Consider the following 14,639-nt stretch of genomic DNA (forward strand, 5'->3'; position numbering starts at 1 on the left):
AATGATTGAATCTCTTGAAGTAATATATTCACTGATTTCTTAAGTACCGGTAATTTTGTTAAGTGTTTGGGGGGAGGGGGCTCTAGCCCCCATAGCCTCCCCCCCCACCCCCCCCCCTGTTGCCATCGCCCCTGAGCTACTGTAGTATGGTAATAAAATTAGATACAAGCTATCACACAAGTCATAAAGTAGAGAAGTTGTATTAGGAAACGAAGTTTTATGGCTTTACAAAATTTATGTTTACTAAGTGGACCGACAAATAGGGTGGGTGGGGGATAAAGCCATGCGTGGGGGTAAAAACCCCACACTGAGTTTTTAAATGCATGGCTTTTATAACACTGAAGGATATCTGAATATGAAAACGTAAAAAGATTTACATATACTGATGTAACATGATTGTATTTCTATGTAAGATTGTAAACAACTTAATTACAAGAAATTTTATTGTAACCAGCCTTGGCTATGAATTGACTACCTCCATACAAGGTATACTATTAACGGATTAATAAAAAAATTGAATTGAATTGAAATGAATGTCATCGATTCAGGTTTTGACCACCCCTGTGGCAGGTTTTGTTTGTATTGCAGTTTATTGATCCACGAAAGTTCGTCCCAGCAGGTCACTCCAGAGGTGAAAAAATGACTTCAGTCTGTTTTATACTACTTACGTATAACTTTTCTCATGTTTTACTTGAACATCGCATTATGTGGGGTTTTGAAAAGAAGAATCAACGAATTATTTGTTGACAGTACTGCATTTAGGCTTAACTTTCGTTTGGAAATAATTGTTCCATTTGGCTCTCGAAATCAACAAAGGCGCGTTTGTCAGAAAATGACTAAATGGGGCAAATTCACGGGCGGGTGATTCGGGATAAATCCCCGTAGCTCCATTCTTCAATGATAACCCCCGCGTAAAATGACATTCGACCCATGCCGCTTCAGATTATCTCACCTGAAGGTATAATTCCACTGTGTAAAATAAAGATTTAGAGAAAACTTTCCGGCAAAGCATTCCTTCTGTGCTCCTGACGTCGACACCCAATAAAGAACGAATGGAACAAGAAAGCATGCAGAAAGAAAAGCTTGCTACTGAGAAGGGACGTGGCAAAAGAAAAAAAAAGAGCGTGCTACAGAAACAAAAAGAAGTGAGCCTAATTTCACTGCATCTGTGCCAAAAAAAAAGAAGAAAACAGATCAAACCAGTGGTTGATACATGTGCGGTGCATGAAACTGATGCCCTGTGTGCATCAACTGCAAATGAACAAGTGCAAACACATTATCTGTTTTCTCACGTTTCAATGGATTCATTTTTAACACACATTAACAGCAACAAGTAAAGCAGTTTTGTCTTGCTGTAATGGAACTGTAGCAAGTAGCAGGGGTGATTCTAGATGGTTGGTGCGGGGCTGGGGGGGGAGGGGGGGGCGCTAATGGCGGGAAGGGGTGGTTGGGGAATGGAATATCGCTGAAAAGGAGAGTTGGGGGTCTCCACTGACAAATTGGTAAAATTTGGTGTTGCTAAAAGTAGTTTTTGGTAACTGTTCTGGAGTTCAGATTAAAATTGTGTCTACAGAATGTGTGTGCCTGGGAAAATAATACGATTTGACCCAGAAGTCCGACGATTTTGAAGTTTTTGTCTGGGGTCAGCAATTTAAGTGTTGGTAGGCATACTCTGCATATTTAGCTTTCTTGATTATTGTGACCGGTACTTGTACATTAATATACATCCAATGTATATTAATAAATAATAAGACACCCATTGTAAGTTAAATGCTATTTATTGGTTTGGATATGAAGTTATTTTCTTCTCTTATTCTTTTGTTAAAATGTATTTGAAATACATCGCAACCTTCATTGCTACATAATTATAAAAACAATGATTGAATCTCTTGAAGTAATATATTCACTGATTTCTTAAGTACCGGTAATTTTGTTAAGTGTATTATGATATACTCCATTTGGGGGGAGGGGCTCTAGCCCCCATAGCCTCCCCCCCCCCCCCCCTGTTGCCATCGCCCCTGAGCTACTGTAGTATGGTAATAAAATTAGATACAAGCTATCACACAAGTCATAAAGTAGAGAAGTTGTATTAGGAAACGAAGTTTTATGGCTTTACAAAATTTATGTTTACTAAGTGGACCGACAAATAGGGTGGGTGGGGGATAAAGCCATGCGTGGGGGGTAAAAACCCCACACTGAGTTTTTAAATGCATGGCTTTTATAACACTGAAGGATATCTGAATATGAAAACGTAAAAAGATTTACATATACTGATGTAACATGATTGTATTTCTATGTAAGATTGTAAACAACTTAATTACAAGAAATTTTATTGTAACCAGCCTTGGCTATGAATTGACTACCTCCATACAAGGTATACTATTAACGGATTAATAAAAAAATTGAATTGAATTGAAATGAATGTCATCGATTCAGGTTTTGACCACCCTGTGGCAGGTTTGTTGTATTGCAGTTTATTGATCCACGAAAGTTCGTCCCAGCAGGTCACTCCAGAGGTGAAAAAAATGACTTCAGTCTGTTTTTATACTACTTACGTATAACTTTTCTCATGTTTTACTTGAACATCGCATTATGTGGGGTTTGAAAAGAAGAATCAACGAATTATTTGTTGACAGTACTGCATTTAGGCTTAACTTTCGTTTGGAAATAATTGTTCCATTTGGCTCTCGAAATCAACAAAGGCGCGTTTGTCAGAAAATGACTAAATGGGGCAAATTCACGCGGGTGATTCGGGATAAATCCCCGTAGCTCCATTCTTCAATGATAACCCCCGCGTAAAATGACATTCGACCCATGCCGCTTCAGATTATCTCACCTGAAGGTATAATTCCACTGTGTAAAATAAAGATTTAGAGAAAACTTTCCGGCAAAGCATTCCTTCTGTGCTCCTGACGTCGACACCCAATAAAGAACGAATGGAACAAGAAAGCATGCAGAAAGAAAAGCTTGCTACTGAGAAGGGACGTGGCAAAGAAAAAAAAGAGCGTGCTACAGAAACAAAAAGAAGTGAGCCTAATTTCACTGCATCTGTGCCAAAAAAAAAGAAGAAAACAGATCAAACCAGTGGTTGATACATGTGCGGTGCATGAAACTGATGCCCTGTGTGCATCAACTGCAAATGAACAAGTGCAAACACATTATCTGTTTTCTCACGTTTCAATGGATTCATTTTTAACACAACATTAACAGCAACAAGTAAAGCAGTTTGTCTTGCTGGAATGGAACTGTAGCAAGTAGCAGGGGTGATTCTAGATGTTGGTGCGGGGCTGGGGGGGGAGGGGGGGCGCTAATGGCGGGAAGGGGTGGTTGGGGAATGGAATATCGCTGAAAAGGAGAGTTGGGGGTCTCCACTGACAAATTGGTAAAATTTGGTGTTGCTAAAAGTAGTTTTTGGTAACTGTTCTGGAGTTCAGATTAAAATTGTGTCTACAGAATGTGTGTGCCTGGGAAAATAATACGATTTGACCCAGAAGTCCGACGATTTTGAAGTTTTTGTCTGGGGTCAGCAATTTAAGTGTTGGTAGGCATACTCTGCATATTTAGCTTTCTTGATTATTGTGACCGGTACTTGTACATTAATATACATCCAATGTATATTAATAAATAATAAGACACCCATTGTAAGTTAAATGCTATTTATTGGTTTGGATATGAAGTTATTTTCTTCTCTTATTCTTTTGTTAAAATGTATTTGAAATACATCGCAACCTTCATTGCTACATAATTATAAAAACAATGATTGAATCTCTTGAAGTAATATATTCACTGATTTCTTAAGTACCGGTAATTTTGTTAAGTGTATTATGATATACTCCATTTGGGGGGAGGGGCTCTAGCCCCCATAGCCTCCCCCCCCCCCCCCCCCTGTTGCCATCGCCCCTGAGCTACTGTAGTATGGTAATAAAATTAGATACAAGGTATCACACAAGTCATAAAGTAGAGAAGTTGTATTAGGAAACGAAGTTTTATGGCTTTACAAAATTTATGTTTACTAAGTGGACCGACAAATAGGGTGGGTGGGGGATAAAGCCATGCGTGGGGGTAAAACCCCACACTGAGTTTTTAAATGCATGGCTTTTATAACACTGAAGGATATCTGAATATGAAAACGTAAAAAGATTTACATATACTGATGTAACATGATTGTATTTCTATGTAAGATTGTAAACAACTTAATTACAAGAAATTTTATTGTAACCAGCCTTGGCTATGAATTGACTACCTCCATACAAGGTATACTATTAACGGATTAATAAAAAAATTGAATTGAATTGAAATGAATGTCATCGATTCAGGTTTTGACCACCCTGTGGCAGGTTTGTTGTATTGCAGTTTATTGATCCACGAAAGTTCGTCCCAGCAGGTCACTCCAGAGGTGAAAAAATGACTTCAGTCTGTTTTATACTACTTACGTATAACTTTTCTCATGTTTTACTTGAACATCGCATTATGTGGGGTTTGAAAAGAAGAATCAACGAATTATTTGTTGACAGTACTGCATTTAGGCTTAACTTTCGTTTGGAAATAATTGTTCCATTTGGCTCTCGAAATCAACAAAGGCGCGTTTGTCAGAAAATGACTAAATGGGGCAAATTCACGCGGGTGATTCGGGATAAATCCCCGTAGCTCCATTCTTCAATGATAACCCCCGCGTAAAATGACATTCGACCCATGCCGCTTCAGATTATCTCACCTGAAGGTATAATTCCACTGTGTAAAATAAAGATTTAGAGAAAACTTTCCGGCGAGGCATTCCTTCTGTGCTCCTGACGTCGACACCCAATAAAGAACGAATGGAACAAGAAAGCATGCAGAAAGAAAAGCTTGCTACTGAGAAGGGACGTGGCAAAGAAAAAAAAGAGCGTGCTACAGAAACAAAAAGAAGTGAGCCTAATTTCACTGCATCTGTGCCAAAAAAAAAGAAGAAAACAGATCAAACCAGTGGTTGATACATGTGCGGTGCATGAAACTGATGCCCTGTGTGCATCAACTGCAAATGAACAAGTGCAAACACATTATCTGTTTTCTCACGTTTCAATGGATTCATTTTTAACACAACATTAACAGCAACAAGTAAAGCAGTTTGTCTTGCTGGAATGGAACTGTAGCAAGTAGCAGGGGTGATTCTAGATGTTGGTGCGGGGCTGGGGGGGAGGGGGGGCGCTAATGGCGGGAAGGGGTGGTTGGGGAATGGAATATCGCTGAAAAGGAGAGTTGGGGGTCTCCACTGACAAATTGGTAAAATTTGGTGTTGCTAAAAGTAGTTTTTGGTAACTGTTCTGGAGTTCAGATTAAAATTGTGTCTACAGAATGTGTGTGCCTGGGAAAATAATACGATTTGACCCAGAAGTCCGACGATTTTGAAGTTTTTGTCTGGGGTCAGCAATTTAAGTGTTGGTAGGCATACTCTGCATATTTAGCTTTCTTGATTATTGTGACCGGTACTTGTACATTAATATACATCCAATGTATATTAATAAATAATAAGACACCCATTGTAAGTTAAATGCTATTTATTGGTTTGGATATGAAGTTATTTTCTTCTCTTATTCTTTTGTTAAAATGTATTTGAAATACATCGCAACCTTCATTGCTACATAATTATAAAAACAATGATTGAATCTCTTGAAGTAATATATTCACTGATTTCTTAAGTACCGGTAATTTTGTTAAGTGTATTATGATATACTCCATTTGGGGGGAGGGGCTCTAGCCCCCATAGCCTCCCCCCCCCCCCCCCCCCCCCTGTTGCCATCGCCCCTGAGCTACTGTAGTATGGTAATAAAATTAGATACAAGGTATCACACAAGTCATAAAGTAGAGAAGTTGTATTAGGAAACGAAGTTTTATGGCTTTACAAAATTTATGTTTACTAAGTGGACCGACAAATAGGGTGGGTGGGGGATAAAGCCATGCGTGGGGGTAAAACCCCACACTGAGTTTTTAAATGCATGGCTTTTATAACACTGAAGGATATCTGAATATGAAAACGTAAAAAGATTTACATATACTGATGTAACATGATTGTATTTCTATGTAAGATTGTAAACAACTTAATTACAAGAAATTTTATTGTAACCAGCCTTGGCTATGAATTGACTACCTCCATACAAGGTATACTATTAACGGATTAATAAAAAAATTGAATTGAATTGAAATGAATGTCATCGATTCAGGTTTTGACCACCCTGTGGCAGGTTTGTTGTATTGCAGTTTATTGATCCACGAAAGTTCGTCCCAGCAGGTCACTCCAGAGGTGAAAAAATGACTTCAGTCTGTTTTATACTACTTACGTATAACTTTTCTCATGTTTTACTTGAACATCGCATTATGTGGGGTTTGAAAAGAAGAATCAACGAATTATTTGTTGACAGTACTGCATTTAGGCTTAACTTTCGTTTGGAAATAATTGTTCCATTTGGCTCTCGAAATCAACAAAGGCGCGTTTGTCAGAAAATGACTAAATGGGGCAAATTCACACGGGTGATTCGGGATAAATCCCCGTAGCTCCATTCTTCAATGATAACCCCCGCGTAAAATGACATTCGACCCATGCCGCTTCAGATTATCTCACCTGAAGGTATAATTCCACTGTGTAAAATAAAGATTTAGAGAAAACTTTCCGGCAAAGCATTCCTTCTGTGCTCCTGACGTCGACACCCAATAAAGAACGAATGGAACAAGAAAGCATGCAGAAAGAAAAGCTTGCTACTGAGAAGGGACGTGGCAAAGAAAAAAAAGAGCGTGCTACAGAAACAAAAAGAAGTGAGCCTAATTTCACTGCATCTGTGCCAAAAAAAAAGAAGAAAACAGATCAAACCAGTGGTTGATACATGTGCGGTGCATGAAACTGATGCCCTGTGTGCATCAACTGCAAATGAACAAGTGCAAACACATTATCTGTTTTCTCACGTTTCAATGGATTCATTTTTAACACAACATTAACAGCAACAAGTAAAGCAGTTTGTCTTGCTGGAATGGAACTGTAGCAAGTAGCAGGGGTGATTCTAGATGTTGGTGCGGGGCTGGGGGGGAGGGGGGGCGCTAATGGCGGGAAGGGGTGGTTGGGGAATGGAATATCGCTGAAAAGGAGAGTTGGGGGTCTCCACTGACAAATTGGTAAAATTTGGTGTTGCTAAAAGTAGTTTTTGGTAACTGTTCTGGAGTTCAGATTAAAATTGTGTCTACAGAATGTGTGTGCCTGGGAAAATAATACGATTTGACCCAGAAGTCCGATGATTTTGAAGTTTTTGTCTGGGGTCAGCAATTTAAGTGTTGGTAGGCATACTCTGCATATTTAGCTTTCTTGATTATTGTGACCGGTACTTGTACATTAATATACATCCAATGTATATTAATAAATAATAAGACACCCATTGTAAGTTAAATGCTATTTATTGGTTTTGATATGAAGTTATTTTCTTCTCTTATTCTTTTGTTAAAATGTATTTGAAATACATCGCAACCTTCATTGCTACATAATTATAAAAACAATGATTGAATCTCTTGAAGTAATATATTCACTGATTTCTTAAGTACCGGTAATTTTGTTAAGTGTATTATGATATACTCCATTTGGGGGGAGGGGCTCTAGCCCCCATAGCCTCCCCCCCCCCCCCCCTGTTGCCATCGCCCCTGAGCTACTGTAGTATGGTAATAAAATTAGATACAAGGTATCACACAAGTCATAAAGTAGAGAAGTTGTATTAGGAAACGAAGTTTTATGGCTTTACAAAATTTATGTTTACTAAGTGGACCGACAAATAGGGTGGGTGGGGGATAAAGCCATGCGTGGGGGTAAAACCCCACACTGAGTTTTTAAATGCATGGCTTTTATAACACTGAAGGATATCTGAATATGAAAACGTAAAAAGATTTACATATACTGATGTAACATGATTGTATTTCTATGTAAGATTGTAAACAACTTAATTACAAGAAATTTTATTGTAACCAGCCTTGGCTATGAATTGACTACCTCCATACAAGGTATACTATTAACGGATTAATAAAAAAATTGAATTGAATTGAAATGAATGTCATCGATTCAGGTTTTGACCACCCTGTGGCAGGTTTGTTGTATTGCAGTTTATTGATCCACGAAAGTTCGTCCCAGCAGGTCACTCCAGAGGTGAAAAAATGACTTCAGTCTGTTTTATACTACTTACGTATAACTTTTCTCATGTTTTACTTGAACATCGCATTATGTGGGGTTTGAAAAGAAGAATCAACGAATTATTTGTTGACAGTACTGCATTTAGGCTTAACTTTCGTTTGGAAATAATTGTTCCATTTGGCTCTCGAAATCAACAAAGGCGCGTTTGTCAGAAAATGACTAAATGGGGCAAATTCACGCGGGTGATTCGGGATAAATCCCCGTAGCTCCATTCTTCAATGATAACCCCCGCGTAAAATGACATTCGACCCATGCCGCTTCAGATTATCTCACCTGAAGGTATAATTCCACTGTGTAAAATAAAGATTTAGAGAAAACTTTCCGGCAAAGCATTCCTTCTGTGCTCCTGACGTCGACACCCAATAAAGAACGAATGGAACAAGAAAGCATGCAGAAAGAAAAGCTTGCTACTGAGAAGGGACGTGGCAAAGAAAAAAAAGAGCGTGCTACAGAAACAAAAAGAAGTGAGCCTAATTTCACTGCATCTGTGCCAAAAAAAAAGAAGAAAACAGATCAAACCAGTGGTTGATACATGTGCGGTGCATGAAACTGATGCCCTGTGTGCATCAACTGCAAATGAACAAGTGCAAACACATTATCTGTTTTCTCACGTTTCAATGGATTCATTTTTAACACAACATTAACAGCAACAAGTAAAGCAGTTTGTCTTGCTGGAATGGAACTGTAGCAAGTAGCAGGGGTGATTCTAGATGTTGGTGCGGGGCTGGGGGGGAGGGGGGGCGCTAATGGCGGGAAGGGGTGGTTGGGGAATGGAATATCGCTGAAAAGGAGAGTTGGGGGTCTCCACTGACAAATTGGTAAAATTTGGTGTTGCTAAAAGTAGTTTTTGGTAACTGTTCTGGAGTTCAGATTAAAATTGTGTCTACAGAATGTGTGTGCCTGGGAAAATAATACGATTTGACCCAGAAGTCCGACGATTTTGAAGTTTTTGTCTGGGGTCAGCAATTTAAGTGTTGGTAGGCATACTCTGCATATTTAGCTTTCTTGATTATTGTGACCGGTACTTGTACATTAATATACATCCAATGTATATTAATAAATAATAAGACACCCATTGTAAGTTAAATGCTATTTATTGGTTTGGATATGAAGTTATTTTCTTCTCTTATTCTTTTGTTAAAATGTATTTGAAATACATCGCAACCTTCATTGCTACATAATTATAAAAACAATGATTGAATCTCTTGAAGTAATATATTCACTGATTTCTTAAGTACCGGTAATTTTGTTAAGTGTATTATGATATACTCCATTTGGGGGGAGGGGCTCTAGCCCCCATAGCCTCCCCCCCCCCCCCCCCCCTGTTGCCATCGCCCCTGAGCTACTGTAGTATGGTAATAAAATTAGATACAAGGTATCACACAAGTCATAAAGTAGAGAAGTTGTATTAGGAAACGAAGTTTTATGGCTTTACAAAATTTATGTTTACTAAGTGGACCGACAAATAGGGTGGGTGGGGGATAAAGCCATGCGTGGGGGTAAAACCCCACACTGAGTTTTTAAATGCATGGCTTTTATAACACTGAAGGATATCTGAATATGAAAACGTAAAAAGATTTACATATACTGATGTAACATGATTGTATTTCTATGTAAGATTGTAAACAACTTAATTACAAGAAATTTTATTGTAACCAGCCTTGGCTATGAATTGACTACCTCCATACAAGGTATACTATTAACGGATTAATAAAAAAATTGAATTGAATTGAAATGAATGTCATCGATTCAGGTTTTGACCACCCTGTGGCAGGTTTGTTGTATTGCAGTTTATTGATCCACGAAAGTTCGTCCCAGCAGGTCACTCCAGAGGTGAAAAAATGACTTCAGTCTGTTTTATACTACTTACGTATAACTTTTCTCATGTTTTACTTGAACATCGCATTATGTGGGGTTTGAAAAGAAGAATCAACGAATTATTTGTTGACAGTACTGCATTTAGGCTTAACTTTCGTTTGGAAATAATTGTTCCATTTGGCTCTCGAAATCAACAAAGGCGCGTTTGTCAGAAAATGACTAAATGGGGCAAATTCACGCGGGTGATTCGGGATAAATCCCCGTAGCTCCATTCTTCAATGATAACCCCCGCGTAAAATGACATTCGACCCATGCCGCTTCAGATTATCTCACCTGAAGGTATAATTCCACTGTGTAAAATAAAGATTTAGAGAAAACTTTCCGGCGAGGCATTCCTTCTGTGCTCCTGACGTCGACACCCAATAAAGAACGAATGGAACAAGAAAGCATGCAGAAAGAAAAGCTTGCTACTGAGAAGGGACGTGGCAAAGAAAAAAAAGAGCGTGCTACAGAAACAAAAAGAAGTGAGCCTAATTTCACTGCATCTGTGCCAAAAAAAAAGAAGAAAACAGATCAAACCAGTGGTTGATACATGTGCGGTGCATGAAACTGATGCCCTGTGTGCATCAACTGCAAATGAACAAGTGCAAACACATTATCTGTTTTCTCACGTTTCAATGGATTCATTTTTAACACAACATTAACAGCAACAAGTAAAGCAGTTTGTCTTGCTGGAATGGAACTGTAGCAAGTAGCAGGGGTGATTCTAGATGTTGGTGCGGGGCTGGGGGGGAGGGGGGGCGCTAATGGCGGGAAGGGGTGGTTGGGGAATGGAATATCGCTGAAAAGGAGAGTTGGGGGTCTCCACTGACAAATTGGTAAAATTTGGTGTTGCTAAAAGTAGTTTTTGGTAACTGTTCTGGAGTTCAGATTAAAATTGTGTCTACAGAATGTGTGTGCCTGGGAAAATAATACGATTTGACCCAGAAGTCCGACGATTTTGAAGTTTTTGTCTGGGGTCAGCAATTTAAGTGTTGGTAGGCATACTCTGCATATTTAGCTTTCTTGATTATTGTGACCGGTACTTGTACATTAATATACATCCAATGTATATTAATAAATAATAAGACACCCATTGTAAGTTAAATGCTATTTATTGGTTTGGATATGAAGTTATTTTCTTCTCTTATTCTTTTGTTAAAATGTATTTGAAATACATCGCAACCTTCATTGCTACATAATTATAAAAACAATGATTGAATCTCTTGAAGTAATATATTCACTGATTTCTTAAGTACCGGTAATTTTGTTAAGTGTATTATGATATACTCCATTTGGGGGGAGGGGCTCTAGCCCCCATAGCCTCCCCCCCCCCCCCCCCCCTGTTGCCATCGCCCCTGAGCTACTGTAGTATGGTAATAAAATTAGATACAAGGTATCACACAAGTCATAAAGTAGAGAAGTTGTATTAGGAAACGAAGTTTTATGGCTTTACAAAATTTATGTTTACTAAGTGGACCGACAAATAGGGTGGGTGGGGGATAAAGCCATGCGTGGGGGTAAAACCCCACACTGAGTTTTTAAATGCATGGCTTTTATAGCACTGAAGGATATCTGAATATGAAAACGTAAAAAGATTTACATATACTGATGTAACATGATTGTATTTCTATGTAAGATTGTAAACAACTTAATTACAAGAAATTTTATTGTAACCAGCCTTGGCTATGAATTGACTACCTCCATACAAGGTATACTATTAACGGATTAATAAAAAAATTGAATTGAATTGAAATGAATGTCATCGATTCAGGTTTTGACCACCCTGTGGCAGGTTTGTTGTATTGCAGTTTATTGATCCACGAAAGTTCGTCCCAGCAGGTCACTCCAGAGGTGAAAAAATGACTTCAGTCTGTTTTATACTACTTACGTATAACTTTTCTCATGTTTTACTTGAACATCGCATTATGTGGGGTTTGAAAAGAAGAATCAACGAATTATTTGTTGACAGTACTGCATTTAGGCTTAACTTTCGTTTGGAAATAATTGTTCCATTTGGCTCTCGAAATCAACAAAGGCGCGTTTGTCAGAAAATGACTAAATGGGGCAAATTCACACGGGTGATTCGGGATAAATCCCCGTAGCTCCATTCTTCAATGATAACCCCCGCGTAAAATGACATTCGACCCATGCCGCTTCAGATTATCTCACCTGAAGGTATAATTCCACTGTGTAAAATAAAGATTTAGAGAAAACTTTCCGGCAAAGCATTCCTTCTGTGCTCCTGACGTCGACACCCAATAAAGAACGAATGGAACAAGAAAGCATGCAGAAAGAAAAGCTTGCTACTGAGAAGGGACGTGGCAAAGAAAAAAAAGAGCGTGCTACAGAAACAAAAAGAAGTGAGCCTAATTTCACTGCATCTGTGCCAAAAAAAAAGAAGAAAACAGATCAAACCAGTGGTTGATACATGTGCGGTGCATGAAACTGATGCCCTGTGTGCATCAACTGCAAATGAACAAGTGCAAACACATTATCTGTTTTCTCACGTTTCAATGGATTCATTTTTAACACAACATTAACAGCAACAAGTAAAGCAGTTTGTCTTGCTGGAATGGAACTGTAGCAAGTAGCAGGGGTGATTCTAGATGTTGGTGCGGGGCTGGGGGGGAGGGGGGGCGCTAATGGCGGGAAGGGGTGGTTGGGGAATGGAATATCGCTGAAAAGGAGAGTTGGGGGTCTCCACTGACAAATTGGTAAAATTTGGTGTTGCTAAAAGTAGTTTTTGGTAACTGTTCTGGAGTTCAGATTAAAATTGTGTCTACAGAATGTGTGTGCCTGGGAAAATAATACGATTTGACCCAGAAGTCCGATGATTTTGAAGTTTTTGTCTGGGGTCAGCAATTTAAGTGTTGGTAGGCATACTCTGCATATTTAGCTTTCTTGATTATTGTGACCGGTACTTGTACATTAATATACATCCAATGTATATTAATAAATAATAAGACACCCATTGTAAGTTAAATGCTATTTATTGGTTTGGATATGAAGTTATTTTCTTCTCTTATTCTTTTGTTAAAATGTATTTGAAATACATCGCAACCTTCATTGCTACATAATTATAAAAACAATGATTGAATCTCTTGAAGTAATATATTCACTGATTTCTTAAGTACCGGTAATTTTGTTAAGTGTATTATGATATACTCCATTTGGGGGGAGGGGCTCTAGCCCCCATAGCCTCCCCCCCCCCCCCCCCCCCCCCCTGTTGCCATCGCCCCTGAGCTACTGTAGTATGGTAATAAAATTAGATACAAGGTATCACACAAGTCATAAAGTAGAGAAGTTGTATTAGGAAACGAAGTTTTATGGCTTTACAAAATTTATGTTTACTAAGTGGACCGACAAATAGGGTGGGTGGGGGATAAAGCCATGCGTGGGGGTAAAACCCCACACTGAGTTTTTAAATGCATGGCTTTTATAACACTGAAGGATATCTGAATATGAAAACGTAAAAAGATTTACATATACTGATGTAACATGATTGTATTTCTATGTAAGATTGTAAACAACTTAATTACAAGAAATTTTATTGTAACCAGCCTTGGCTATGAATTGACTACCTCCATACAAGGTATACTATTAACGGATTAATAAAAAAATTGAATTGAATTGAAATGAATGTCATCGATTCAGGTTTTGACCACCCTGTGGCAGGTTTGTTGTATTGCAGTTTATTGATCCACGAAAGTTCGTCCCAGCAGGTCACTCCAGAGGTGAAAAAATGACTTCAGTCTGTTTTATACTACTTACGTATAACTTTTCTCATGTTTTACTTGAACATCGCATTATGTGGGGTTTGAAAAGAAGAATCAACGAATTATTTGTTGACAGTACTGCATTTAGGCTTAACTTTCGTTTGGAAATAATTGTTCCATTTGGCTCTCGAAATCAACAAAGGCGCGTTTGTCAGAAAATGACTAAATGGGGCAAATTCACGCGGGTGATTCGGGATAAATCCCCGTAGCTCCATTCTTCAATGATAACCCCCGCGTAAAATGACATTCGACCCATGCCGCTTCAGATTATCTCACCTGAAGGTATAATTCCACTGTGTAAAATAAAGATTTAGAGAAAACTTTCCGGCGAGGCATTCCTTCTGTGCTCCTGACGTCGACACCCAATAAAGAACGAATGGAACAAGAAAGCATGCAGAAAGAAAAGCTTGCTACTGAGAAGGGACGTGGCAAAGAAAAAAAAGAGCGTGCTACAGAAACAAAAAGAAGTGAGCCTAATTTCACTGCATCTGTGCCAAAAAAAAAGAAGAAAACAGATCAAACCAGTGGTTGATACATGTGCGGTTCGTTCGCCCCCCGCCCCACCCCAGTAAGCCCACACGCTACTCGATATTCGTTTCTTTCGTCAGTTGACACGACTTAATCGAGTAGTTGTACTTTCCTATGTAGCTAGAGCATAAACGCCCTTAATGATCGTGATTCTGTCATGCAAGCGTTGATTGTTTGTCCTAGATCTGACTATCTTACTTTGCACACTCTGTACGAAGTATTTGCTAGCCCACCTGCATCTATTTATTTATTTATTATCATCCCAATGATCACATTTG

At 38.7% G+C, this 14,639-nt stretch overlaps 1 protein-coding gene across 1 annotated transcript in view; it reads right to left on the reverse strand.

Moving 5' to 3' along the window:
• Positions 1–14,639, reverse strand: part of LOC126091884 (uncharacterized) — a 59,279-nt gene that overhangs the window by 44,143 nt on the left and 497 nt on the right. The window lies entirely within an intron of this gene.

Source organism: Schistocerca cancellata, chromosome 7 (assembly GCF_023864275.1).
Source record: "Schistocerca cancellata isolate TAMUIC-IGC-003103 chromosome 7, iqSchCanc2.1, whole genome shotgun sequence".
Lineage (NCBI taxonomy): Eukaryota > Metazoa > Arthropoda > Insecta > Orthoptera > Acrididae > Schistocerca > Schistocerca cancellata.